Source organism: Ovis aries, chromosome 26 (assembly GCF_016772045.2).
Source record: "Ovis aries strain OAR_USU_Benz2616 breed Rambouillet chromosome 26, ARS-UI_Ramb_v3.0, whole genome shotgun sequence".
Lineage (NCBI taxonomy): Eukaryota > Metazoa > Chordata > Mammalia > Artiodactyla > Bovidae > Ovis > Ovis aries.
Window position 1 is genome coordinate 30,246,832 of NC_056079.1, and position 26,000 is coordinate 30,272,831.

Genomic DNA, 26,000 nt, shown 5'->3' on the forward strand with positions numbered 1-26,000 from the left:
CCCTGCTTTCTTTAAGTCTGAATTTGGCAATAAGGAGTTCATGATCTGAGCCACAGTCAGCTCCTAGTCTTGTTTTTGCTAACTGTATAGAGCTTCTCTATCTTTGACTGCAAAGAATATAATCAATCTGATTTTGATATTGACCATCTGGTGATGTCCATGTGTAGAGTTTTTTCTTGTTTTGTTGGAAGAGGGTATTTACTATGACCAGTGTGTTCTCTTGGCAAAATTCTGTTAGCCTTTGCCCTGCTTCATTTTGTACTCCAAGGCCAAGTCAATTTGCCTGTTACTTTATGTATCTCTTGATTTCTTACTTTTGCATTCCAGTCCCCTATAATGAAAAGGGACATCTTTTTTGGATGTTAGTTCTTGAAGGTCTTCATAGAAGCATTCAACTTCAGCACTATTGGTTGGGGAACTATGAAACTATGAGCCATGCCTTGTGGGGCCACCCAAGATGGACAGGTCATGGCGTAGTGTTCTGACAACATGGTCCACTCGAGAAGGAAATGGCAAACCACTTCAGTATTCTTGCCTTGAGAACCTCATGAACCGTATGAAAAGGCAAAAATATAGGACACTGAAAGATAACCTTCCCAGGTTGGTAGGTGCCCAGTATGCTACTGGAGAGCAGTGGAGAAAAAACTCCAGAAAGAATGAACAGACAGAGCCAAAGCAAAAACCACACACAGTTGTGGATGCGATTGGTGATGGTAGTAAAGTCTGATGCTGTAAAGAACAACATTGCATAGAAACCGGGAATGTCAGGTCCATGAATCAAGTTAAATTGGAAGTGGTCAAACAGGAGATGGCAGAGTGAACATCAACATTTTAGGAACCAGTGAACTAAAATGGATGGAAATGGGTGAATTTAACTCAGATGGCCATTTTATCTACTACTGTGGGTAAGAATCCCTTAGAAGAAATGGAGTTCCCCTCATAGTCAACAAAAGAGTCTGAAATGCGATACTTGGATGCGTTCTCGAAAATGACAGAATGATCTCTGTTCGTTTCCGAGACAAACCATTCAGTCTCACAGTAATCCAAGTCTGTGCCCCAACCAGTAATGAATGGCATTATTGTTACTAAAAACACTTGGGTATATAAACGTTTTTTATCACCCAAAGTCCATAGTTTACATTAGGGTTCATTCTTAGTGTTTTACATTCTGTGGGCTTGGACAAATTAATAATGAGACACATCCATCGTTGGGCTTCCCAGATGGTGCTAGTGGTAAAGAACCCACTCGACAATGCAAAAGACAGGAGACGCGGGCTGGATCGCTGGGTCAGGCAGATCCTCTGGAGGAGGGCATGCCAACCCCCTCCGGTATGCTTGCTGGGAGAATTCCTGTGGACAGAGGATTCTGGCAGGTGCAGTGCATAGGGTCACAAAGGGCTGGACAGGACTGAAGCGAGTTAGCACACATGTATGCGTGTATTCACCGTTATCGTATCATACAGAGTCTTTTCTCTGCCCTAAAAATCGTCTGTGCTCTGTCGGTTCATCCCTCCCTCCCCACAATGTCTGGAAACCTCTGATTTTTTTTTTTTTTAAACTGTCTACATGGCTTTTCCTTTTCCGGAATGTCATATAGTTGAAACCATATAGCATGTAGCCTTTTCAGATTGGTGCCTTTCACTTAGTAATATGTGTTTGAGCTTCCTCCATGTCTTTTCATGACTTAATAGCTTATTGCTTTTGTAGCATTGGATAATATTCCATTGTTTGAATGAACCCGGTTTATTTATTCATTCACCTACTGAAGGACATCAAGGTTGCTTCCAAGATTTGGTAATTCTGAATAAAGCTGATATAAATATCCACGTTTGGGTTTGTGTGGCCGTAAATTTTTAGCTTATTTGAGTAAATATCAAGGAGTACTGTGGCTGGATCATGTGCTAAGAGTGTGTTTAGTTTTGTAGGAAGCTTCCAAACAAAAATATGTAATGCTTCGTGAATTTTTGCATCACTGTTGCACAGGGCCATGCTAATCTTCTCTAAATCATTCCACATTTAGTATGTATGCATGCATGCTAAGTCCCTTCAGTCGTGTCTGATGTTTTGCAGCGCTCTAGACTGTTGCCTGCCAGACTTCTCTGTCCATGGGGATTCCCCAGGCAAGAATCCTGAAGTGGGTTGTCGTGCCCTCCTCCAGGGGGTTTGCCTGATACAGGGATCGAACCTGCGTCCCTTAGGCCTCTTGCATTGGCAAGTGAGTTCTTTACCACTAGCGCTACCTCCAAAGCAAGCCTGGTATATAAACTTGAAGGTACTCACCAGGCAGCAGACTTAGGTTTAAATGAAATAATTAGTTGTATGCTTTTCTGAAAATACCTGGAATGTGAACAGATGATAATTCAGCCTTTTCTAAACGCCATGAGCTCGTCCCATTGTGAGATGTATTAGAATGCATTTGTTGCTACAGTTGCTTTTAACCTCAACCTTGGGGCAGTTCTAACTAAAGATGGCCACTGTTTAGTGTTTGACACTGCTGTTTAGCTAAAACCAATTTGCTCTTTTCAAAACAATTCGTTATCCCACACTGCACTTTTTTATACTCCCCAATTAAATGCAAAATCTATCTTTCATAAAAGTTAGAAATTATGTCCAATGAAAATCCGACATTTTAATGGTTTTCCACAGATTAAAATTGTAGAGTTCTCAATAAACCCTGATTTACTGATGTTGGTTGTAAAATGGTTATTGCTGTTAATAAAGCCTGTAAATCTTAACAGGTTATATTTGCCTTGGACAATAAAACTTGCCATAAAGGCTTAGTGTCTAAGGCTAATTCTGTACACATCAAGGTAAACAACCTCCTCAAAATAATTCAATGTCTGAGAATTAAAAGCCAAAGGCAAGCAACTAACAGATTGTAGCCTTGAGCCACTGCATGCTGGGCAATCTTATTGTTTTTATGTCACTGAGGAATCAAGATGGTGCTAGAATTAGAAAGGTGAAGGTCAAGGAGCCATATCTTGGCTATTACAAATAGTGCTGCTATGAATATAAGGATGCGTGTATGTTTGGCATTATAGCTTTCTCCAGATAAATTGGAGTGAGTGAGATTGCTGGATCGTACGGCCCTCTATTTAGTTTTGGTGAACCTCCATGCTGTTTTACATAGGGAATGGATTACATATGCACAATGGACTACTACTCAGCCATAAAAAAGAGGGAAATAATGCCATTGGCAGCAACTTGGATGGACCTAGAGATGCTCATACTAAGTGAAGATGTGATATCTCTTATATGTGGAATCTAAAATGTGACACAAATGGATTTTATCTACAAAACGGAAACAGACTCACAGAGCGAAGAGATCTGTGGTTGCTGTGGGGGAGGGGAGGATTGGGAGCTTGGGGATTATAGATGCAAACTGTTACATTTAGAATGGATAAACAGCTGCTGCATAGTACAGGGAACTATGTTCAGTGTCCTGTGATAAACTATAATGGGAAAGAACAAGAAAAAAGAATACGTGTATGTGTGTGTGTATAACGGAATCACTTTGCTATAAAGCAGAAATCAATTATACTTCCAAATAAAAAAAAAAAGGTCAAGGGCCTTAGTCAATGAAGTGTAGCTTGGAGAAGGTCCCCTTCTCTCTGTTGACTGATGAGTAAGTAAGTTGACATGCTTGTGTAACAAGATGAGGTCCCAGGAACAGAATGAAAGAATGAAAGTATATCAGAGTCACACCTGTGTTTGAAAACAAATTACTGGTGAAGGCTGGGGCAGGAGGGTGGATTTAGGGAAAGTGTTAGTTACTCAGTCGTGTCCAACTCTTTGTGACCCCATGGGCTGTGGCCCACCAGGCTCCTCTGTCCATGGAATTCTCCAGGCAAGAATACTGGAGTGGGTTGCCATCTCCTTCTCTAGGTGCAGTTAGGGAAAGGAGATCATTTTTTCCTTCCAAATGCCCATACGGAAGTCAAAGGTTTTTAAAGAAGCTCTGTTAAGCTTGGTAAATATTTGTCCTACTTTCTTATGTTCAGGGAATTTCTTTTAAAGTCTCACCTCCCTAAGGTGAAAGCTGCAAAGCTTATTTTCTAGTCTTTGTGGCTAGGCCCACTCGTCAGGTGTGCTCACTCAAGGTGGGATGGAGTGTTGAGCAACATGATGAGGTACTGGTATGGACATCCATCTCTGGAGAGGATGGCGGCAGAGGTGCTGCCACAGAACTGGCGAGTCCTATGGCTGGGAGCCATGTCAATGTCATGGGTTTAGAACTGCGAGGACGCTGCCACATGACTCTCCATTTCCCTATGATGTGGTTGCTTATTGTTCCATTTGACTGCCTGTTGTGAATCTTCCTGGTGGCTTAGACGGTAAAGCGTCTGTCTGCAATGCGGGAGACCTGGGTTCAATCCCTGAGTCGGGAAGATCCCCTAGAGAAGGAAACAGCAATCCACTCCAGTACTATTACCTGGAAAATCCCATGGACAGAGGAGCCTGGTAGGCTACAGTCCATGGGGTCACAAAGAGTCGGGCACGACTGAGCGACTTCACTTTCACTTTCACTATGTCTCTTTGACTTTACTGGAGATTCTAGGCAATTCTGTGTGTGTGTGTGTGTGTGTGTGTGTGTAAGTCACTTCAGCTGTGTCTGACTCTTTGGGACCCCATAGACTGTAGCCTGCCAGGCTGCTCTGTCCGTGGGGATTCTGCAGGCAAGAATACTGCAGTGGGTTGACATGCCTACCTCGTGTGTCTGTGGCACAATGGTAAGCACGTTTGGCTTTTAACCTAAAGGTTGGTGGTTCGAGCCCACCCAGGGACATTTCCTAACCTTTGGGGCTTCCCTTGTGGCTCAGCTGGTAAAGAATCTGCCTGCAATGCAGGAGACCTGGGTTTGATCCCTGGCTTGGGAAGATGCCCTGGAGAAGGGAAAGGACAGGCCAATTTTCTGGCCTGAAGAATTCCATGGACTATATATAGTCCACGGGGTCACAAAGAATCAGACACAACTGAGCGACTTTCACTTCACTCCCCATCTTCCAGAGAATCTGCCCGACCCAGGGATTGAACCTGCCTTCTCTTACATCTCTTGCATTGGCAGGCAGATTCTTTAAAACTAGCACCACCTGGGAAGCCCTGGAAGAACTTTATTAGAGATATAATCTTTAATAAAATCCTTTTCTACCTAAACAAGTCAGAGCAGAGTTGGTTGCTTGCAGTGAAGAATCATGAGGGTGACTCTGAGTGTGCCCTGTCTTACTACTTGAAGGATGCCTTTGATGAGTACCTAAAAGTGTCCCTTAGAACCAAGCAAGTCACTATGAGCTAAAGGCTCTTTGAGGGCTGTTGATCTCTTTTTCTTTATCTGTAAAATAAGGAATGGGGCTGGAAACTCCTATGGCCCCTTTTGTATCTCCGATTATTCCTGTTGTATAAATAATAGAATCAGCGTACTATCAGATTTGTTTTAATAACTCTGTTAGACTGGTGCAGACAGTTTTTAAGTCAGAAGCCCTTTTCCCTTCTCCCCTGTGAGGATATTCTTAATGAAAGGTTCATTTATTTCAAATTTGTTCATTGCCATAAAACCCAGGAGAGAATCTTATGACATTGAACTGTTTCATACAAGAATCACTAGACTATTGTGTTTAACCTCAATCAAACAGACTAGGAAATGAGGATTTTATTTTAAAAAAGATTCTTAATAATCCACTGGAGAAACATTGAGATGCCCAAGTTCTGAAGCGGTGGACCTTAGGTATAAATGATTAATTTGGTGCAACCAAAGCAGAGAGAGAATGTCTAATAGTCCAGATAAACTTTGCTTTGAGGAGACTGACAATGAAGACCTTTGCAGAAAGCGACATTTGATTAGAATGTATAATATTGTAATAGAAACCTAATGGGCTCTTAGAAAAGGGAATGTTGAATTGGTTAAATACTAGTAATTAAGTGCCAGTAAATTACTTCTCTAAAAACATTCCTGTAAAAAGAAATTTGCTATCGTAAGAGAGATGGGAAAATGAGGTTAATATAAATTCTTTAAAAAGTGAATGTCTGCAGCCCGAAAACCCTCATCATTAATACAGGTCCCTAAGTCAATCTTATTAATGGACTGACTTTTACCATGTCCTTATCTGAGAAGTTCTGGTTCCTCACTGAGGAAGTAAAGAAGCCATCTAAAGCTCCTGATTTGTATTTATTTTCTTATTTTTTTCTTGTTCTTTATCCCTGGAGGGGGTTAAATACGGAAGATGGAATTACATTTCTCAAAGCCAAGGGTAGAGAAAGTGATGGAGTGGCAAAGGCAGTGTCTTGACTCTCTTCCTTTTTTTTCCCGCATTCTTCTAGGTCAGCCCTACAGGCTCGACTTCCTTTCCTTCTTGCTACTTTCTGGCTGTATTATTTACAGCCCCATCTCTTTGTTCCCCCATTTTTCTTTGTCTGGAAGGTCCTTGACATCCCCCATCTATCTGCCCTTTACACAGTCTGGGAGAAGCTCTTTTAACCCAGCCAAGTCGGACTTGCTCCTGGCCATCCCAGGTAACACTGACTTTGCTTTCTTGGAAATATCTACTTTAATCAGTGTGGCCTGGGCAAGTTAAGGGCCGCAGTTTCTCCTTTCCTCTAAACACTTTTAATTTTTTAATATTTATTGGCGTATTGTTGATTTACAGTGTTGACACGTTTCAGGTATATAGCCAGGTGAATCAGTTATACACATATCCACTCTTTTTTAGGTTCTTTTCCAAGACAGGTCATTGCATAGCATTGAGCAGAGTTCCCTGTACTACACAGCAGGTTCTTATTAGCTGTCTGTTTTATGTATAGTAGTGTGTATGTTTATAGCATAATGCTATGAACATTTTTTTGGTTTCTCTTTCTTGCTGTACTTCCTGTATTAACTTCTTATGACCTTATGTCATATTTCCTTGAGCTAACTCCCTTCAGGATAGGAAAGGCAAATGATGCTTTTCAGGATCCTTTTATACCCTACCCCTCCCACCCCCATCCTCCCCATCCCTTTCACTACCCTCCTCCTACTCCCCTCACTCGTACCTTGGCAGATAACACTTGGCTTCTGGGAATAGTCTGGAAGCCTCTGTGACTTAGTGGATGAATATCCACACGACTGCTTTTTGGCATGCATATGTGCATGCTAAGTCTCTTCAGTCACGTTAGACTCTACTCAATGTGCTATAGCCCACCAGGCTTCTCTGTCTATGGGATTTCCCAGGCAAGAATACTGGAGTCGGTTGCCATGCCCTCCTCTAGGGGATCTTCCCGACCCAGGGATCGAACTTGTGTCTCCTAAGGCTCCTGTGCTGCAGGCAAATTCTTTACAGCTGAGCCACTGGGGAAGCCCGCTCTTTGATATACATAATAATAAATGCTTAAATTCAAATGATCACTTTCAAATTTACAAAGATTTTTCACATATATTGACTCATTTGATCCTTAAAGCTACTATCTGTAAGAAGGCAAATACAGGAATATCTCTGTTTTATGGAATCGTTGATTCTGTGGATAATTTCATGGAGAAACTACTCCATCGCCAAGATTCATTGTATATGCACTCAATGCCAGGTACTCATCGCTGAATCCTTCCAGCAACTTTCTGGTGACAGTTACATGCCAGTGTTATAAATAAAGAAACCGAGGCACAGAGTGATTTAGCAGCTTACTGAGTGATTAAGCCACTCATTGAATCCGAAAAGCCTGGATTCGGAGGCTGTTCTCTTAAACTCAACCTGGTGAAGCTTCTTTCTATGTTGGATGTTGTATGCTGAGCATGAGCCGAGTAAGATAAGAAGCCTGTCGTTTTCTCACCTGCCATCTTATTTCATGCATGTGCTACTAAGAGTGTGAAAGCAAGATTATGACATAAGTTAACCTGTCTGTGTGTGCACACATGCCAGCCTTCTGCTTTTTCTTTTTCTCCATTTCTGGGTTTGTTTTTTTTTTAATTTATTTCATTGAAGTATAGTTGATTTACAACGTTGTGTTACTTTCTGCTGTACAGCATGGTGGTTTCATGTATATACATATATGTGTACCATATGGGCTTCCCTGCTGGCTCAGAGGTTAAAGAGTCTGCTTGCAATGCAGGAGACCTGGGTTCGATCCCTGGGTCGGGAAGATCCCCTGGAGAAGGAAATGTCACTCCACTCCAGAATTCTTGCCTGGAGAATCCCATGGACGGAGGAGCCTGGTGGGCTACAGTCCACGGGGTTGCAGAGAGTTGGACACGACCGAGTGACTTCACTTCACTTCAGATGATGTCTCTTAGACGTGTAATCTAAAACACGACACGGATGAACTTATCTATGAAACAGACTCACAGACATGAAGGACAGATTTGCGGTTGCCAAGAAGAAGGCGGTGAGGGAGGGATAGAGCAGGGGTTTGAGAAGAGCAGGTGCAGAAGTATTATATTTAGGGAATAAGCCTCAAGGTCCTGTTGTATAGCCCAGGGATATCCTTCAATATCCTGTGATAAACCACAATGGAAAAGAATATGAAAAAGAATATATCTATGGTACATATATGTGTATATACATGAAACCGCCATCCTGTACAGCAGAAAGTAATACAACATTGCAAATCAACTATATTTAAATGAAATAAATTTTTAAAAAGACCAGAAATGAGTTTTTTCATAGATAAGTTCATCCGCGTCGTGTTTTAGATGACACGTCTAAGTGACATCATATGGTTTCCACCATTTCTTTACTCTTGGCCATTATTCCATGGCTGGGTCCAACTGCAGTGAAACTCCATCATTCAGTGGCCTTGAAATCTGCCCTGTTTTTGGGTTCCCGGGGTGCACTGGCAGAGTTGCTCAGTTCCGGTCTCCACTTTGAATAAACTTTGATTGGATGGAGAAGCAGTTGGCATCCTCCTCCCTCTCTTCCCCTGTTTCTTTTTTTCTCCCTGGTGGATTGCATCCTTTCTCCTTTCAGAATTTTCAGAGTCTGCTTAAGGTTTCTCAAATTGGGAGAAGAAGCAAATGGATCAAGAGGGAAGGCAATTTGGAGGGAAACAGGAGAAGGTCAGTAGTTAATCAATCGATAGTAAACTCTGAGAGGAAAGCGCATACACAAAGAAAATGCGTGATTTCTGAGTTAACAGAATGAAGGTGTGGAGCGATTTCTCTATCCTTCGCCTTCTTATGCAGTTGAGCAGCCATAAACAGTCTTTATATCTTGAATTATGCAGAAGTAAAAGCAGTTTGGGAGGCTTCCCCATAAAGAGCTGCGGTTCTGTAATTCAGCAGTAATGCTCCACGGGCATGAATCAAGAGCTCAGTCCCCATCCTGCTGAGACAGCATGGATTTTAATGCTTCTCTGAAGCACGCCACACGCCATCCTGACTCGCTTAGCCAATGTAGGCTGCCTTTGTATTTTAGGCAGAACTTTTTCAAACGTCAAACAGAAACCACCAACCGTAGCCATCACAGCTTCTCCTGGAACTCTTTCGCCGTGATTCCCAAATCCTAATTGTCATCTGGTCTCTTGGAGAAGAGACCCAAGGGGTCTCTTTCTTTAGAGAAATGCCACCATCTCGAATACCTTTTGTTTGTTTTTTTTTGTATTAATTTTATATTGGCGTAAAGTGGCTTTACAATATTGTGTTAGTTTCTTGCCATACAGCAAAGGAAGTCGGTTATATGTATACATATATCCTCTCATTTTTATTTTTTTTTATTTTTTTTAAATTAAAGGCAAACAGAGTGCATTGGAGGACCCGGAGCGGTGGGAACCCCACCCCAGAGCATCCCCAACCTGGGCGCGCAGAGGAGCCGCTTGCTCCAGAGCCCGGTGCCGCACGCGCACATGTACCCGCAGCCGCTCCCCCGCCCGCTCAATCCTCTCATTTTTAGATTTCCTTCCCAGTTGAGTCACTACAGAACATGAGGTAGAGTTCCCTGTGCTATACAGCCTGTTCTCAGTTGTTGTTGCTGTTTAGTCACTAAGATGTGTCCACCTCTTTTGTGACCCCATGGGCGGTAGCCCACCAGGCTCCTCTGTCCATGCAATTCTCCAGGCAAGAATACTGAAGTGGTTCGCCTTTCCCTTCTCCAGGGGATCTTCCCAACCCAGGGATCGAACTTGGATCTCTTGCATTGGCAGGCAGATTCTTTACCACTGAGCCATCAGGGACCCTCCTGTTCTCATTAGTTATTTGTTTTATACGTGTGTGTTAGCTGCTCAGTCGTGTCCAGCTCTTTGCAACCCCATGGACTGCAGCCTGCCAGGCTCCTCTGTCCATGGGATTCTCCAGGCAAGAATACTAGAGTGGTCTGCCATGCCCTTCTCTGAGGTTTTATACATAGTGATATATATATATATATATATATATATATATATATATATATATATATATATTTGTTAGTCCCAATCTCCCAGTCATCCCACCCCTCCACATGATTTTTGTTTTTAGTTAACTGTGGGCAACTGAAAAAGTACACGAGTACCCTGTGTGGCTTTTCACACAACTACTAGTCAGATAGAACCTGCCCGTTTCTCCTTCATGGGGTACTTACAGACCCACAGAATAAGCACCTGCCCGCAGGTACTATGGAGATACGCCCAGCTGATCTTACAACAGTTTCACTTCAGATCCACAGTCTGCATTTGCTGCAAGAATCCTCGATGGCCTCTTTCATCGCCCTGTGTAGCTCTCACGCTTCTCCACTCTGTTAAACATTAGGGAGCCGGGGTCTTCCCACAGAGCCGTCTTAGGATCAGCACAGTCAGTACACTGAGCGCGAGAGCGACTTCATGAAACTCCCTGAGCCTCGGCTGGTGCAAGTCATGGTGGCTTCCGCACCACAGATGACAGGCCCGCCGCCCCAGCTTAGCACAGCTCACATTAGCACATAACTCCGATACACTTGGCTTTGTCAGTTAAGCCTCCAAGAAAAAAAACATCCAGCGTTCGGAGCTGAGCAGTTCATCATCCCCTGCTGCGGTGAATTTTGATTTAAATGTAGTCGAGTCTCTCTTGGCTCTGGCTTAACTGAATTGGAACTGTTCTTTTAATTGTTGACTCAGTCTTGCCTTACAGATCTGGCTGTCAGTCCTCCATCAGAGTCTCTTCCTTGACGTGCTTATTCATCGTGCACGAGGATGCGCATCCTCCGTGGACACCAGCACCAGCCCTTGCTAGTCACACGTGATGGTTTAAGTGTTGATTTTTGTGTGCAGGAAATGCCACATGGGTGATTCAAGGGCCAGCTCCATAGTAGCATTTGGAGATCACCTTTGCAGCGACAGCATCCCCTTGATTATAAGGGCTTCCCTAGTGACTCAGATGGTAAAGAATCTGCCCGCAATGCAGGAGACCCAGGTTTGATCCCTGGGTGGAGATTCCCTGGAGAAGGGAATGGCTCTCCAGATGGCACTAGTGGTAAAGAGCCCGCCTGCCAATGCAGGAGGCATAAGAGATGCGGGTTCTGTCCCTGGATTGGCAAGACCCCCAGGAAGAGGGCATGGCAGCCCACTCCAGTATTCTTGCCTGGAGAATTCCAGGGACACAGGATCCTGGTGGGCTACAGTCCTTGGGGTCACAAAGAGTCAGACACAACTGAGCAATTTACACTTTCCCTGTGGGAGGTAGCTGTGGCATGTCATGGCAAGGGAACGAAAGAGCAGGTCTGTCTAGTACCACACCAGTTTGACAGGAGCAGTCACTGGTACATCAGTTCTAGATGAGCCTATCAGTTTGATCTTTCCTTGTCATCTATGTAGTATTTGAAATAGTTATTACCTTAGTTACAATATCTGTGTATGTTTAAAAGAAGTAAAGTATTACGTGAACATCCTACATTTGCTTGGGAGAATGTCTCCTTGATAGGCAGAGAGGTCACATTCTTATTTTTAATTATTCAAATATGATAATAGGTGATAGGAGTTGGTACTGTAGAGGAGTGATGGTAATGACTGATCAAGAGAAAAGATAACAGAGAGAGCTCATGGGAAGAAAAGCCCTCAAGGGAAATGGAAGCTGACAAGCGCTAGATGATATTTATCTGTCATTTCACTCAATGCCATGATCCTTCAAGATGCAAAATCCCCAAGAACGACAGTGGCTCTTAGTCACCATATACTGAGGACCACAGGCCAGGCCCTCTGCTAGGCGCTCGCCATCTGTCATCCTGTTTCATTCTCACAGCCGAGTTAGGCACTGTTGTTATTCTCATTATATAGATGTCAAAATTGAAGCTGACATTAAGTAGCTTTCCTGAAATTTCTCCGACAGTGAGGGGCCGAGTTCTCTTTGATCTCAAAGCCCAGATCTTGAGACAGCCGTATAGTTCTTGTGTTTTTATCACGCGTCGTGTGCTTGGTAAGTGAGGGAGTAGTGAGTCCCGCAGGGATGTATCCCATTCTAACACTGCATCCGCTGTTCCATCACAGGAGCCTCCAGTGAGTGCCGGGTCAGCTCTGTTGGACCTGACATCAGAGTGTGATTTAAAGACAACTTATGGGCAGTCTCTTGCTTGGTCTAATAAGCTTTCATCTCTTACTAGTTCAGTATATGGCTTCTTTGCCTCAAGGAATGAGACCCAGTCTATATTCCTAACAAGCCCAAGCAGCCATCAAATGAAAGGAATATATAAATAACTGTCTCAAGCAGAGTATGCGGCCTATTATAATGTAACAGTGTTAACATAGAAGGAGCATGATTATTTCTGTTGGCCAGAGTGATCACCCAAGAGTATGCCAAGTATAATTCCCGTAGAGGTTTTGAAGGATGAATAAGAGGTCACCATGGTGGAAAGTTACACAGAGTACTCAGGGTATAGGATCAGCTTGGTTAAAAGCAGGCACATGTCAAACAGCGTGGTTGGCCAGGAAGTACAGTGAGTTTTGTTTGAGAAAGCCTAAAGTACATAGGAGAGCCTCAATGGAATGGAGACTCATGGAAAGTCTGGTTGGCCATCTGAAAAATGTTGACTTTTTTTCTTAAGTTTTTTAAAAAAGTCTATTGAAGTATAGTTGGTTTACAATATTGGATTAGTTTCAGACCTACAGCAAAATGATTTGGTCATACGTATTTATGTATATGTCTGTATTTTCCCCATCCTTTTGCATTATACTTTATTACAAGATACTGAGTATTATTCCCTGTGTTATGCAGTAAATCCTTGTCGTTTAAAGAAACTTTGACTCTTGCTCAGTGGTGACTGGGAGCCAGTGAAGGATTTGAATCAGAAGTAAGATGCTGGATTTATGTGCCTGTTTTTTCAGTGTCCTGCTATATTTAGTTCAAGGACCCAATCCTTAAGGCAGCAACAGGGAAGCACATAGGAAGTCGTGAATGTATGTATCTTTCTGTCATCATTGGAAGTGACCTTTCTAAAAAGCTATTGATTTGTTAATAAATAACTTCAGACTTGCAGAAACGTCCCAAAAGTAAGACCCGGAAATCCACAGAGGAGCCTGCTTTCAATAACGCTCTGCCAAGTGCTGTGAGCACCATGCCTCCACTGTCTGGGCAAGAGCAGGCCTGTCTTTCCAAGCCCTCTTGGCATTTCTGCTGCAGGGATCGCTTGGAGCCGGCGGGAGGAAGCGTTCACGATGTAGACATCTGTGGTCACTGGCCTTGATGCTGAAGCCTTTGGAGCACGATGGCCTTGACTCGCTCCATTCACTCTGCCCAGCTCACCTCTTGGGCACCCTTTTCCCCTCTGCTCAGAACAAAAGTAGCAGCAGAAGAGAGAGGTTTGACAGCCTCGGGCCCTTCGATGCCCTGCACCAGGCCTTCACCTCTGCATTCAATGAGGACTTCCCGAACGATGTGACAGCCCCTTTGAAGGTCTCCTTTGCCTCCTTTGTACCTTGCTCCTCACTTTCCTTGAAACGACCTGAGTCCTGCTGTTTCCCGGAGGCTCTGAGTCCATTAGAAGCAGGCAGGAAGCTCGGGATTGTCAGGCTCCCCCAGTCGTGAGAGTGCTTCATGAAAGCCTGGGTTCTGGGCTGACAAAGGACAGTGGAGTGTTGTTATTGTTTCCGCGAGGCTGGAGCTTTTCATCCAGGGTAGGTATCCTCTCAAAGGCTCTTGGGTACCGCGGCTCTGGAGAGAGCTTTTGTTTTCTTCTGCTCACCTCTGCGACCAACTCATCGTGTGAAGTGAGCCTCTCCTCGAACCCTCCCCCCACCCTTTTCTCAGTTACCCTTGGTATCTGCTTTTACCCTGCATGCACTTGTTCCATGGGCCTCAGTCAGGTAAGCTCCCTGATCTGCGTTCAAAGTGCTACGGCTATTATTCCTTTCATTTGCTTGCTTTCAAGTCTGCAATTTTGCTCACATTCACTTCTGTACCTGGACCTAGTCATGCTCTTATGAGCTTTTCATCCCTGAGTTTTCCAGTTTCTCTTGCCTTCCTGGCTTCCAGGAGCAACTCTGTACCCCTGAAGAAATTGAGAACAGCTTCCATCAAAGCTAATCCCCTTCCCTTTTGTGATACTTGGGTGGTCATTACTGAGGCTCCAAAGGGCACAAGACAGAGCTGGGATCTTAACCTCAACACAGTGGACATCTGTGGCTGGGTCTGCCTTTGCTGTGCTGGCCTGTCCTGCTCCGTGTAGGATGTTTATAGCAACCTATTAGGTGATATTAGCACCTCACACCTCATTTTCTGACATCCAAAAATGTCTCCAGACATTGCCAAATTTGCCTGGTTGAGATTCCCTGATCAGTGTGTTGGTTCTACTTTCAGTTCAGTTCAGTCGCTCAGTTGTGTCCGACTCTTTGTGACCCCATGGACTGCACCATGCCAGGTTTCCCTGTCCATCACCAACTGCCAGAGTTTACTCAGACCTCATGTCCATTGAGTCAGTGATGCCATCCAACCATCTTATCCTCTGTTGTCCCCTTCTCCTCCCGCCTTCAATCTTTCCCAGCATCAGGGTCTTTTCCAGTGAGTCAGTTCTTCACATCAGGTGGCCAAAGTATTGGAGTTTCAGCTTCAACATCAGTCCTTCCAATGAATATTCAGGACTAATTTCCTTTAGGATGGACTGGTTGGATCTCCTTGCATCTCACTAAGATGCTACTCACAGTGTCTAAGAGAGTGGCTGCCCCAAATTGGGTGCTCAAAGTTTTTTTCTGACTTGAGCCCAGCATCAACAGATAGTTGTTAACATATACCCACTGACCTGGGATCGTACAGTAGAGGAAACCGTGGTGTATTCATCTCTTTATAGCCAGCCCTAAGCTGAGTACCTGGCATAGACTAGACACTCATAAAGCGTATGCTGAAGCAGTGTTTAAAGGAAAAGAGGAAGCAAAAAGTTCCAACAGAAATGACTGTTAGGTTCTGCAGATTCATCAGGGAGTTCTGTGTGTTGGGTGGGTGTGCCCTGAACCGGGAAGGATGTGATGAAGCATAGAAGAAGAGCTGGATAAAGAGGAAACCAGTGTGAGCAGCGTGGTGAGTCAGGCAGCCGGAAGTTCTGTTCTCCAAAGAGACTGTCCTTATCCACACTCTGTTATTGTCTCAAGTAGCCCAAGTTACCCCACATGAAGAAAGTTAAAGCCACATTGCACAGGCCTTGAACCTATGGATCAAAAATGCATGTCATGGATTAATTACATGTGGCCACGACCCTGCTGGGGAAATCACCTCCAAGTAGGATGATGGTACCATGTATTCCTGAAGGTTGCCTCATTCTCTGCTAGGGCAAACCCAAGATGGACATACTTATCCCATAGCTTCACTGGACAGGACTGTAGAGGAAATATGACATGTTAAATGCGGGAGGGGGCCCGGGTTTCAGACCCCCTTCTCAGCCTCATAATTAGGAAAGCTAAAATCCATTGTTTTGTTTTAATGACATCATTGTCTTTTCTACTTGAAGGCAAGGGGCTAGGGAAAAGCAGTCTTTGAGGGACTCTTAAAATCTACGGGAGGCATTATTTACTAAATCACTACATTTAAAAGCATGGATCTTGGAATAAAGCATAAGTCAGATAAGAGTTGAGTCTAAGCATCTCCTTTTATTAGCTGTTTGATCTTGGCCTAATTCTGTGAGTTTTCTGAACTTCCTGGTTTTCATGGCAAAATGGGATAATAAGACCTCATAGGGATGCTGTGAAGACTCATTCACCTGAGATCCTATCATTATAACATTTACCTGAGTTCCTGGCACTTAGCACAATAAATGTTGTAACTAATAGTGGTTGTGTTTAGATGATAAACTCCATTCACATTTTACTGCTTAATTTTACTATTTCTCCATGGTGTATGACTGGGGAGCCAGATCTGTCTCTGTGGTGGTCTCACATTGTGAATATGCTATTGACGTGAAGCTGTGTTGAAGTTTGCATCCACTTTTATGGGATCCACAATTATGTGATCCCATTTCATCCCCATCCCAATTAACCTCTTCTAATCATGGTCCCTCCTAGGCTAATGCATATTTTCCAAGTGGCTGTGATCTCCCTCAGTTTTCAGGATGCAGAGACTGTGGGAATCATGTGTTCTCAGTGACGAATTCATTTATTTTTCAAAGCAAAACAATGAAGCATGTGAACAACTTGATTTTGTCATTGGAAGTGCTCTGTACCAGTCAAGGTGGGAGATCAGGATCAATATGACGAATGGATCTGAGCTCCAAGTGGTAGAATCAGCAAAGAGGATAAATTACCACCTCCCTCCTGCCTCTCGGATGGTAATTTCTTCTCACTGTCTCATCTGTGATGGCCAACGTTGCGTTTGCCACAGCGGCTATCAGACCAATCACAAACCCCACACCTGGGAAGCATTTGGTCAATACATCCAGTGTTTCAAGTTCGGAGTCATTTTATGTTTGTTTGTTCCCCTTATTACTTTCTCTGGCTGAGTAAAATCTCTATTACTTTGGACTCAGGAACAGAGAATGGACTGTGAACACCCGAGGCGTACATTTTATTTTTATTTTTTTGTGTGTGATGACTTCATTATTCCCTTATGCCTGAGTTTTTCCCAAAATTTTGTGGGTTTTTTCCCCCTTTTTCTTTCTTCAGCATCATCTTCTTTGGCTTGCCCATTTGTGGAGTCCAGCTGCATGGAAGTGACCCGATGCCAGGGTTTGGCCTTTGTTTGTCAGAACAGCAAAGGACTCCCAGACTTCTGGATTTCATAGACAATATTAATCCCCTCCCTTCTCCGTGAGAGAATGAGCTGAGTGTTGGTGGCTTTTTATTTTTTTTCCAGGAAAGGATGTTAAAATATAAGAACCTTTTTCTTTTTGGCTGCACTGCACAGCATGTGGGATCATAGCTCCTTGACCAGGGATCAGACCCCCACCCCCTACATTGGAAGAGAGGAGTCTTAACCACTGGACCACGAGGAAAGTCCCAAGAGCTATTTTCTATAATTATTATTTCATTTAGAAAAAGGAATTTTACAGCAACATACAATCACAGAATTATACATTTTATTTTTTCACTGAAATATTTACAGTATTGTGTTAATTTCTAGTATACAGCAAAGCAATTCAGATAGATATATATATACACACACACACACACACATGTTCTTTTCCATTATGACTTATTATAGGGTATTGAATATAGTGTTCTGTGCTATACAGTAGGTCCTTGGTTTTTATTTCATATATACTAGTGAAGTCGCTCAGTCGTGTCTGACTCTTTGTGACCCCATGGACTGTAGCCCACCAAGCTCCTCCCTCCATGGGATTCTCCAGGCAAGAGTACTAGAGTGGGTTGCCATTTCATTCTCCAGGGGATCTTCCAAGCCCAGGGATTGACCAAGTCTCCAGCATTCCAGGCAGACGCTTTAACCTCTGAGCCACCAGGGAACCCCATATATATTAGTAGTAGCATCTATCTGTTAATCTCAAATGCCTATTTTATCCCTTTCCCACACTTTCCCCTTTGGTAACCTTAAATTGTTTCTTCTGTGTCTGGGGACCAATTTGTGTTTTGTATATAACTTCATTCATGTCATATTTTTTAGATGCCGCATGTGAGCAATGTTATAGTGGTTTAGTCGCTCAGTCCTGTCCAGCTCTTTGCAACCCATGGACTGTAGCCTTCCAGGCTCCTCCTCCCATGGGAATTTTTCCAGGCAAGAACACTGGAGTGGGTTGCCATTTCCTTCTCCAGGGAATCTTCCCAACCCAGGAACTGAACCCAGGTCTCCTGCACTGTGGGCAGATTCTTTACTGACTGAGCTACCAGGGAATCCAGTATCATTTTCGTTTGTCTTTGGCTGACGTTACTTAGTGTGATCATCTCTCTGTCCATCCATGTTGCTGCAAGTGGCATTATTTCATCCAGAATTACACATTTTAAATAAACTTAGCTTTACAGACCAATTTTTAAAATTAATCTATTTATTTTAATTGGAGGCTAATTACTTTACAATATTGTAGTGGTTTTTAACTTACATTGACATGAATCAGCCATGGGTGTACATGTGTCCCCCATCCTGAACCCCCCTCCCTCCTCCCTCCCCATCCCACCCCTCAGGGTCTTCTCAGGGCACTGACCCTGAGCACCCTGTCTCATGCATTGAACCTGGACTGGCAATCTGTTTCACATATGATAATATACATGTTTCAATGCTATTCTCTCAAATCATCCCACCCTTGCCTTCTCGGAACCACAGAGTCCAAAAGTCTGTTCTTTATCTCTGTGTCTCTTTTGCTGACTTGCATATTATCTCATCATTACGATCTTTCTAAATTCCTTATATATGCGTTAATATAATGCATTGGTGTTTTTCTTTCTGACTTACTTCACTCTGTATAATAGGCTCTAGTTTCATCCACCTCATTACAAACCAATTTTTATTGTTTTCATTTGTCCTCTGTAAGACTAAAAGTCAAATAGCTCTTGCATTTTGTGAATGAGTGGTGCATGGCGCCTGTCACCTTCCTGCAGGCAGCAATGGTAGATTAGAATTAAGACTACTGCTCAAGGCTAGCTATAATGGAAGGAGCAATTAAAAAACTCTTTAGTTCTTCAATCAATTCCTCTGCATTATTCTTATTTTCAGGAATGCCTTTCTTCACATTGTGTCCGTGTTTTTGCTATGAAATCAGTACTGCCTGGAAGAGAAATGAGCTTACATTTCCATTAGAAGATACAGTAGTGATCATAGCATCCGAGTCTGTGTAGATATTTACTGGAACATGAAGAAAGAGCCAGACCCCGTGTTCCCCACAGGTTCTCCATAAACAGACGTGATGGGCCTTGAAAATTGATGTCATATATCATCCTCCACAACGTGCATGACCCATGATGATGGTTTTAGTTTTGTGTTTGATTTGCACCTTCATGCACAAAAGGCCAGAGCTCTGGAATCAGCAGCTGGGAGTTCACACCCTGCTTCTATCAGTCACTGGCTGTATGATCTTATACACCTTCTTCCTCCTAAACTCATTTTCTCGCTTACAAAAACAAGTGTTGCCAGTGCCCACCTCTGAAGAGTCCTATGATATAAATGAAAGGATAGAGTTAACAATGATAGGAACACTGCTTGGCACATAAAGGGGGGATATAAAGGCACTTCCTTATTCTTTTTTCATTGCAACTCCCTTTTAAAAGGAATACCTAAGCAGGGCATTTCAATACCATTTTTTGTTAGCTCAGATGGTATAGAGTCAGCCTGCAATGCAGGAAACCCAGGTTTGATCCCTGGGTCAGGAAGACCCCCCTGGAGAAGGAAATGGCAAGCCACTCTAGTACTCTTGCTTAGAGAATTCCATGGACAGAGGAGCCTGGCAGGCTGCAATCATGGGGTTGCAAAGAGTTAGACACAATTGAGCAACTAAAACCATTCTGTCGCTCTTAATTAACTAATCGCTATGATTCCTCCCTCTCTTCCACCAGCCAGCTGTTTTGAGTCATGTTCTATATATGTATTTGCCTACACACTCCTCTTTGTTATTCTTTAAAATAGGGCCCTTTTCAATTACAGGAATGTTAATTATTATTTTTCACCCTTAATTATTGTAATCGGCTACAGAGTTACTCTGAGTGTGTGTGTGTGTTTTAACCCAGTAGTCTGTGAACTTCAGCAGTCTCTCCTAGCCTTTTATCTGTTTCCAACAACAGAATTTCATTTCCAGCCCTGACAGGGCATTCCGCAGTGATAGGCTATACAGCTGCTTTCCTGAGAAGCATAAACTTCCCTTGATTTTTGAGTGTTCTGCAGAGGTTGGTACAGTATTATAAAACATCTTTAAAACTCTATCACTTGGAAAAAAAATGTTAGAAGTGTGCCTTACAGGTTCTCTTTTATCAAATGTTTAACATAGGGTCTGGCACTTTGATGGGCTCCCTTCGATGTTCTCATGGATATCTACATAAACCCTGATGGTTTATTTACTACTGTAGCTTTTAATGGAAATGTAAAATAATTTCTCTTCTGGGCAGTACCGAGTTTCATTGCAAACCCATCCACCAAATGTGAAATTCACATAAAACTCCAAGTTGTACGTATTGCCATAGCTGGGACTCGTTGCTGCCTGTTGTTGATGGGCTGGTGTATTTACGGTTCTTGTACACACACTGTAAGATGTAACGTGGCAGGATTGCTGTATTGTAATAAAACAGCATGGTGCTCAAGGAAGGAGAAAAAGGGCTGGTGAATTACAGCCATCATTGTACCTTGTCTCCCATTATTGAAAATGGAGTATGATTATTAAATGGGTGCAGTGTGCATTTTACACACTTAGTGATACATCTTGCTTTTTATGTGTGCCTGGAACATCAATATTTGCTTTACTTTTAGGGAACATTAGTTACAAATACAATAAGTGTGTTTCATTTTTCACTGAAGACATATTGGCTTCAGTTCTCAAGGCAGAGTGTGCAATCTCTGTCCCAGTGATTATTGATCTAGAAACTCTGTTGAAAGTAAGCAAGACTGGTTTTTGTAATAAGCAAGCGCGGGTGTTGCTCCTGCTCACTGAGACACGTGAAGGTGGAGTGAGTAGCAATAAATAAGAGTTTAATTAAATGGCTCCTTGGCAGATAGTGGGACTGTTTCTCAGCTTTGGTTTGGAACGTGTGGGGTCTCTTTTTCCTTTTGATGTATATCTGGTTTCTCATCAGTGCTCATGGGAACTGTGAACTGACCCTGTGTCCCATTGTGTCTGCCAAATACCATATGGATTTTTCTCCCTTGGGCTACATACCCGTGGCGGATTCCTGTCAATGTATGGCAAAACCACTATAATATTGTTCAGCCTCCAATTAAATAAATTTATGTTAAAAATAAATAAATAAATGTAAACAAAGAATTAAAAGTCTCCATGTACAAGAAAGTGTTGAGGTACTCTCAGAGTATCTTATAAATGCTAAAATAATCATAATTTATTAGAAGCCCATAAAAGATCCATATGTGCTTTGTGTAGGACTTCGTTTCAGATTATAATTACAACTGAAAGATTAAAGTATACCCTCCCCTTAGAATTTAATTCTCTGATGAGCTATATGCATAGACGTGACTGTGGTGCTTGGTAAACCATGGAAACTGTGCTCCTAAGCTAGAAATGAATGAACAAGATTAATTACATTCTGTACGGTATTGCGTTGATAGCAGGGCACACGTAGCCTTCAGCTCATTTGGATTCAAAGCTGTATGAAAGGTATGAGTGCTTGAAAATGATTAAAGTCGAGCTCGCACAGTACAGTTTCCACTTGCTGTCTTGCTGTTACTCTCCCTGGAGCACAGGCTGGGAATATGTATCTTGCGGGCGTTCTCGGTGCCCCTCACAAAAGAGATGCTTCATTATTTCTCTGTACGAGTTCAAACATACTCTGGATAACAGGATCAGGCAAACCTACGTGTCCATGTAAGGACCAAATCTATTTATGAAACTGCCTTGCTGGTTTGTAATTGCTTGTGTTTTCTCCCAGACATCGAATTTGTTGGTCCTGAAGATTAATTCATTTAGTAAAACTCTAGACTGGCTCTGAGCATGCTGGGAAGCAGTGCTCATAACCAAGTGTGCGTTAGCTCTGCTAGTCTGTAGAAACTGAAGCCCCATGCCCACAGACCCCTCAACACCCATCAATTGATACTATAGTAAGAAATGGTTAAAAGGCAGCAACTTCATTTATCTTTCTAAATCAAGCACAGATATAAATAAAGTGTATTTAGGGATTTTTTTCTCTTTATTTTTTTATTGAAGTATAGTTGATTTGCAGTGTATTGCTTTTAAAGTGCAGAGAAGGCAATGGCATCCCACTCCAGTACTCTCGCCTGGAAAATCCCATGGACGGAGGAGCCTGGTAGGCTGCAGTCCATGGGGTAGCTAGGAGTCGGACACGACTGAGTGACTTCCCTTTCACTTTCCACTTTTATGCATTGGATAAGCAAATGGCAACCCACTCCAGTGTTCTTGCCTGGAGAATCCCAGGGACAGAGGAGCCTGGTGGGCTGCCGTCTATGGGGTCGCACAGAGTTGGACACGACTGACGTGACTCAGCAGCAGCAGCAGCTTTTCAAGTGTACAGTAGAGTGATTCAGTTATGCATATAATGCAGCTATTCTTTTTCAGATTCTTTTTAATAAGCTTTTATATTAGAGTATATCAATTGACAACATGATCGTTTCAGGTGGACAGCAAAGGGACTCAGCCATACATATGCGTGTGTCTGTTCCCTCCCAAACTCCCCTCCCATCCAGCCTACCGCATGACATTGAGCAGAGTTCCCTGTGCTATACAGAAGGTCCTTGTTGATGAGCTATTGATATTTTGTATATAATAGTATGTATATGTCAATCCCAAGCTCCTAATTTCTAACCTCCCCCTCCCCCTTGTACAGTACTTTTTTTTTTTTTCATTTGACCTTGCTGCACAACTTTTGGGATCTTAGTTCCCTGACCAGGACCTTGGTACCCATGGCAGTGAGCGTACAAAGTCCTAACCACTGGACTGCCAGGGAAATCTCCAGGAATTTAAAAAAGTAAAACAGAAGCAAAGTTAAGAAAAGTTTATCATAGAGTCCATCATATCAACCTCTTCCCCAGTTTTTCTTATCAGTTTTATGCACACCCTCTAGAGTAAAGCCCAGTGACCTTTAAGGTAGAGTGATGAGTTCCAAAAAAATAACATTCAGACATGATTACCCAGTTTAATTAATCTAGTAATTTCTGCCCTATTTGTTTGATTCATCATCTTATGATGACAGAGGAGCTGGGCGGGGGAAGATGCTTAGCACACTCAGAGCACCTTTATTAGATTAATTTGTTACCATTCCCTTCATAGAAAGGCATACAGCCTTTTCCCTCGTGAATAGTTTATAGTCTGTGGGTCTTCTGTATAAGAAGGCAGCCATCTTTACTGAGCAAAATCTAGCCCTCCTGTTGTTGTAGAAGGTAACCCAGGATCTTAAAATAGTCATCATGGCAAGAAATTCCAAATGCCATTCTCCAGCTGATAACACTGTATTCAAAAAACAAGGGGGGTGGGTGGTTCTTTTTCCTCTGGTTTTGTACTTACTGCAGTGTCTTTTGTTGTTGTAGGAAGAAAGGTGTGAGTTTGGTGTCCAGGTGACAGACAGTACTGCATTTCATAGACTTTAAGACACCATCGATTGTAAGCAGAACCATCACTTGATATGCCACTAAAAAAGGCCACTTTTTAATCATAAGTTATCATCTATAAACATAACCAGATTTCCAAGATGTCAGTGTGCGAAGTGTGTGTGCATATAAATATATATGTGTGTGTACATATATATAGTTTTTAGCTGTGCTAGGTCTTCATTGCTGCATGCAGGCTTTCTCTAGTTGCAGTGAGTGAGGGCTGCTCTCTAGTTGGAATGTGCAGGCTTTTCATTACAGTGGATTCTCTTGTTGCGGAGGACAGGCTCTAGGTGAACAGATCGGTAGTTGCAGCTCGAAGGCGCTAAAGCACAGACTCGGTAGTTGTGGTGCCCAGGCTTAGTTGTCCCATGGCGTGTGAAGTCTTCCCGGACCAGGGATCGAACCCTTGCCCCCTGCATTGGCAGGTGGATTCTTTACCACTGGACCACCAGGGAAGACCTGCATGTGTATCTTAGAATCAGAGAAATATTTCTGTCCTCCTTTCTTTCCTTTTCCCTAATATTGCGCTTTAGAAACTTTACAACTCAGCAAACAATTGTCTTCTTTTAAAACACTCAGAACTTAATGTTTTCAGAAATGGATTAGGTATCAGATGACTAGGTCCTATATAACCTAGGGTGATCGGTTTTATGGGTTCACACAGAAGTGAGGTTTATGAAGGGGAAAAAGAACAAGCTTGGTATCACAAGCGCTATGAGGAGCTGGCTTACTGCTGTATCACAGTACGAGACTCATTCTTGATGATTTAATAATTAGAGGTTTCTCACCAGGTAGCCCCTTCTAGAAAATATCAGTATATAGTATCACAGAATTAGCGATTGTTAAATCTGGAGAGAATCGCAATGATAATCTAGACTTGTCCAACCCCTGTTTATACAGATGAGGAAATCAACCTCAGAATTCAAACATGGTCAGATTTTAGACTGAGGCCACTCCTTTTCTGTGGATATTCTTATGGGTTTGCTTGCTGCAGAGATGGGCAGAAGATCCAGGGTATAGTTGACATCCAAAGCTTCTATCCATTTGCCTTTTGTGTTTGCCATTTTTCTTTTAAACTCCTAGTACTGTTTCTACAAAAAGCCTATTTTTCCCTTAAATAATGATGGTCATATTTTCTGTTTTTTTTTTTTTTTTTTTTTTTATCAAAGAGTGGATAAGTGCTTAAATATGGGCACTTTAAAATCACTCTGTCATCTTATAATTAGGAAGGGGTATGCTTTAGTTTCTTGAAAAGACAATGAAAGCATTAGTAGCTCATTCATATGTGACTCTGTAGCCTGTCAGGCTCCTCTTCCATGGGATTTTCCAGGCAAGAATACTGGAGTGGGTTGTCATTACCTTCTCCAGGGGATCTTTCTGATCCAGGGATTGAACCCGGGTCTCCCGCGTTGTGGGCAGATTCTTTACCACTGAGCCACCAAGGAAGCCCTAGTTTCATGAAAGTACATACAGATTTTTTAGCACACAACTATTATTTCTTCAAAGTCATGAAAGTGTTGAGATCATTATAAATGAGGTCATCTATATGATACGTAGATCCTTTTATAATTTGGGGATCATCACTAGATTTTTATTTTCCTAGCCATTTTTATTTCCGTTTCTTATTGGATTATTTGAATCCTTTCTTGCCTGGCAACTTTCTTGAAATTTTACCTTGGAGAAAATAAACTCGGAAGATAGTGAAGGACGGGAACCCTGGCGTCCATGGGATCGCAAAGAGTCAGACACGACTGAGCAACTGAACAACAGTAAATAGATACTTACATGTGGAAAAGGCTTTAATTTTGTCCTTTATTTTCTGGATTGAATTTGATGAATCCAATGAAATGAATGTAATGTATTGCCTCCATGACAGCAGATGAACTCCGGATGTTTTATACTGGACTTTACTTACAGGAAAGGTTGTTAAGAGATTGGAATTAGTGGTAAAGCAATTTCAGCAATTTGGAACATCTACAGACACTCTTGTATTCATTGATCCGTACTCTCCCCCCACCCCGCTTGCAATTACTTTGATCAGTATATGATCAGAGATGGATAGGCCCTCATTTAAATCTGAGCAGTCCTGATCTCATAAAATAAGGCTAACTCAGGGATAGTTTACTTTTTTTCTGACACCATCTGAGTCACCCAGACTGGTTATACAAGGAGCAGAAGAAAACCCAAAGCTAAGTCTTATCCACTCCTAAGAAGCAACAGGTTTCTTTGTCATCTAGCCAGGAATATTATGGCAGCTAAGTGCATTGAGAATGGTCTGGCTCTCTATAGGGACCACCTTGCAAACTCAGAATTTCTCAAAATTTTAGGACTGTACCATCTGATCCAGTTTTTCTCTTTCATTTTGTGATTCTTAGGGGGAGAGGGGAAAAGGCTAGTTGAATCGTCACAATCTTCCCCATCTAATTCTGTTAACTGGTTTAAAGTGCTACCAAAGATATGATTCAGAGCCAGTTTA

The 26,000-nt window shown here is 42.6% G+C and overlaps 1 protein-coding gene, 1 non-coding gene and 1 pseudogene across 8 annotated transcripts in view; 2 read left to right on the forward strand and 1 right to left on the reverse strand.

Moving 5' to 3' along the window:
• The window catches only part of UNC5D (unc-5 netrin receptor D), a 638,805-nt gene that overhangs the window by 420,028 nt on the left and 192,777 nt on the right, over nucleotides 1-26,000 (forward strand). The gene's annotated exons all lie outside the window — the stretch shown is intronic.
• LOC114111102 (U6 spliceosomal RNA) lies at nucleotides 1,939-2,035 on the reverse strand (annotated as a pseudogene).
• Nucleotides 4,714-4,786, forward strand: TRNAK-UUU (transfer RNA lysine (anticodon UUU)). The gene has a single exon. It is a non-coding gene; the product is annotated as a tRNA-Lys (tRNA).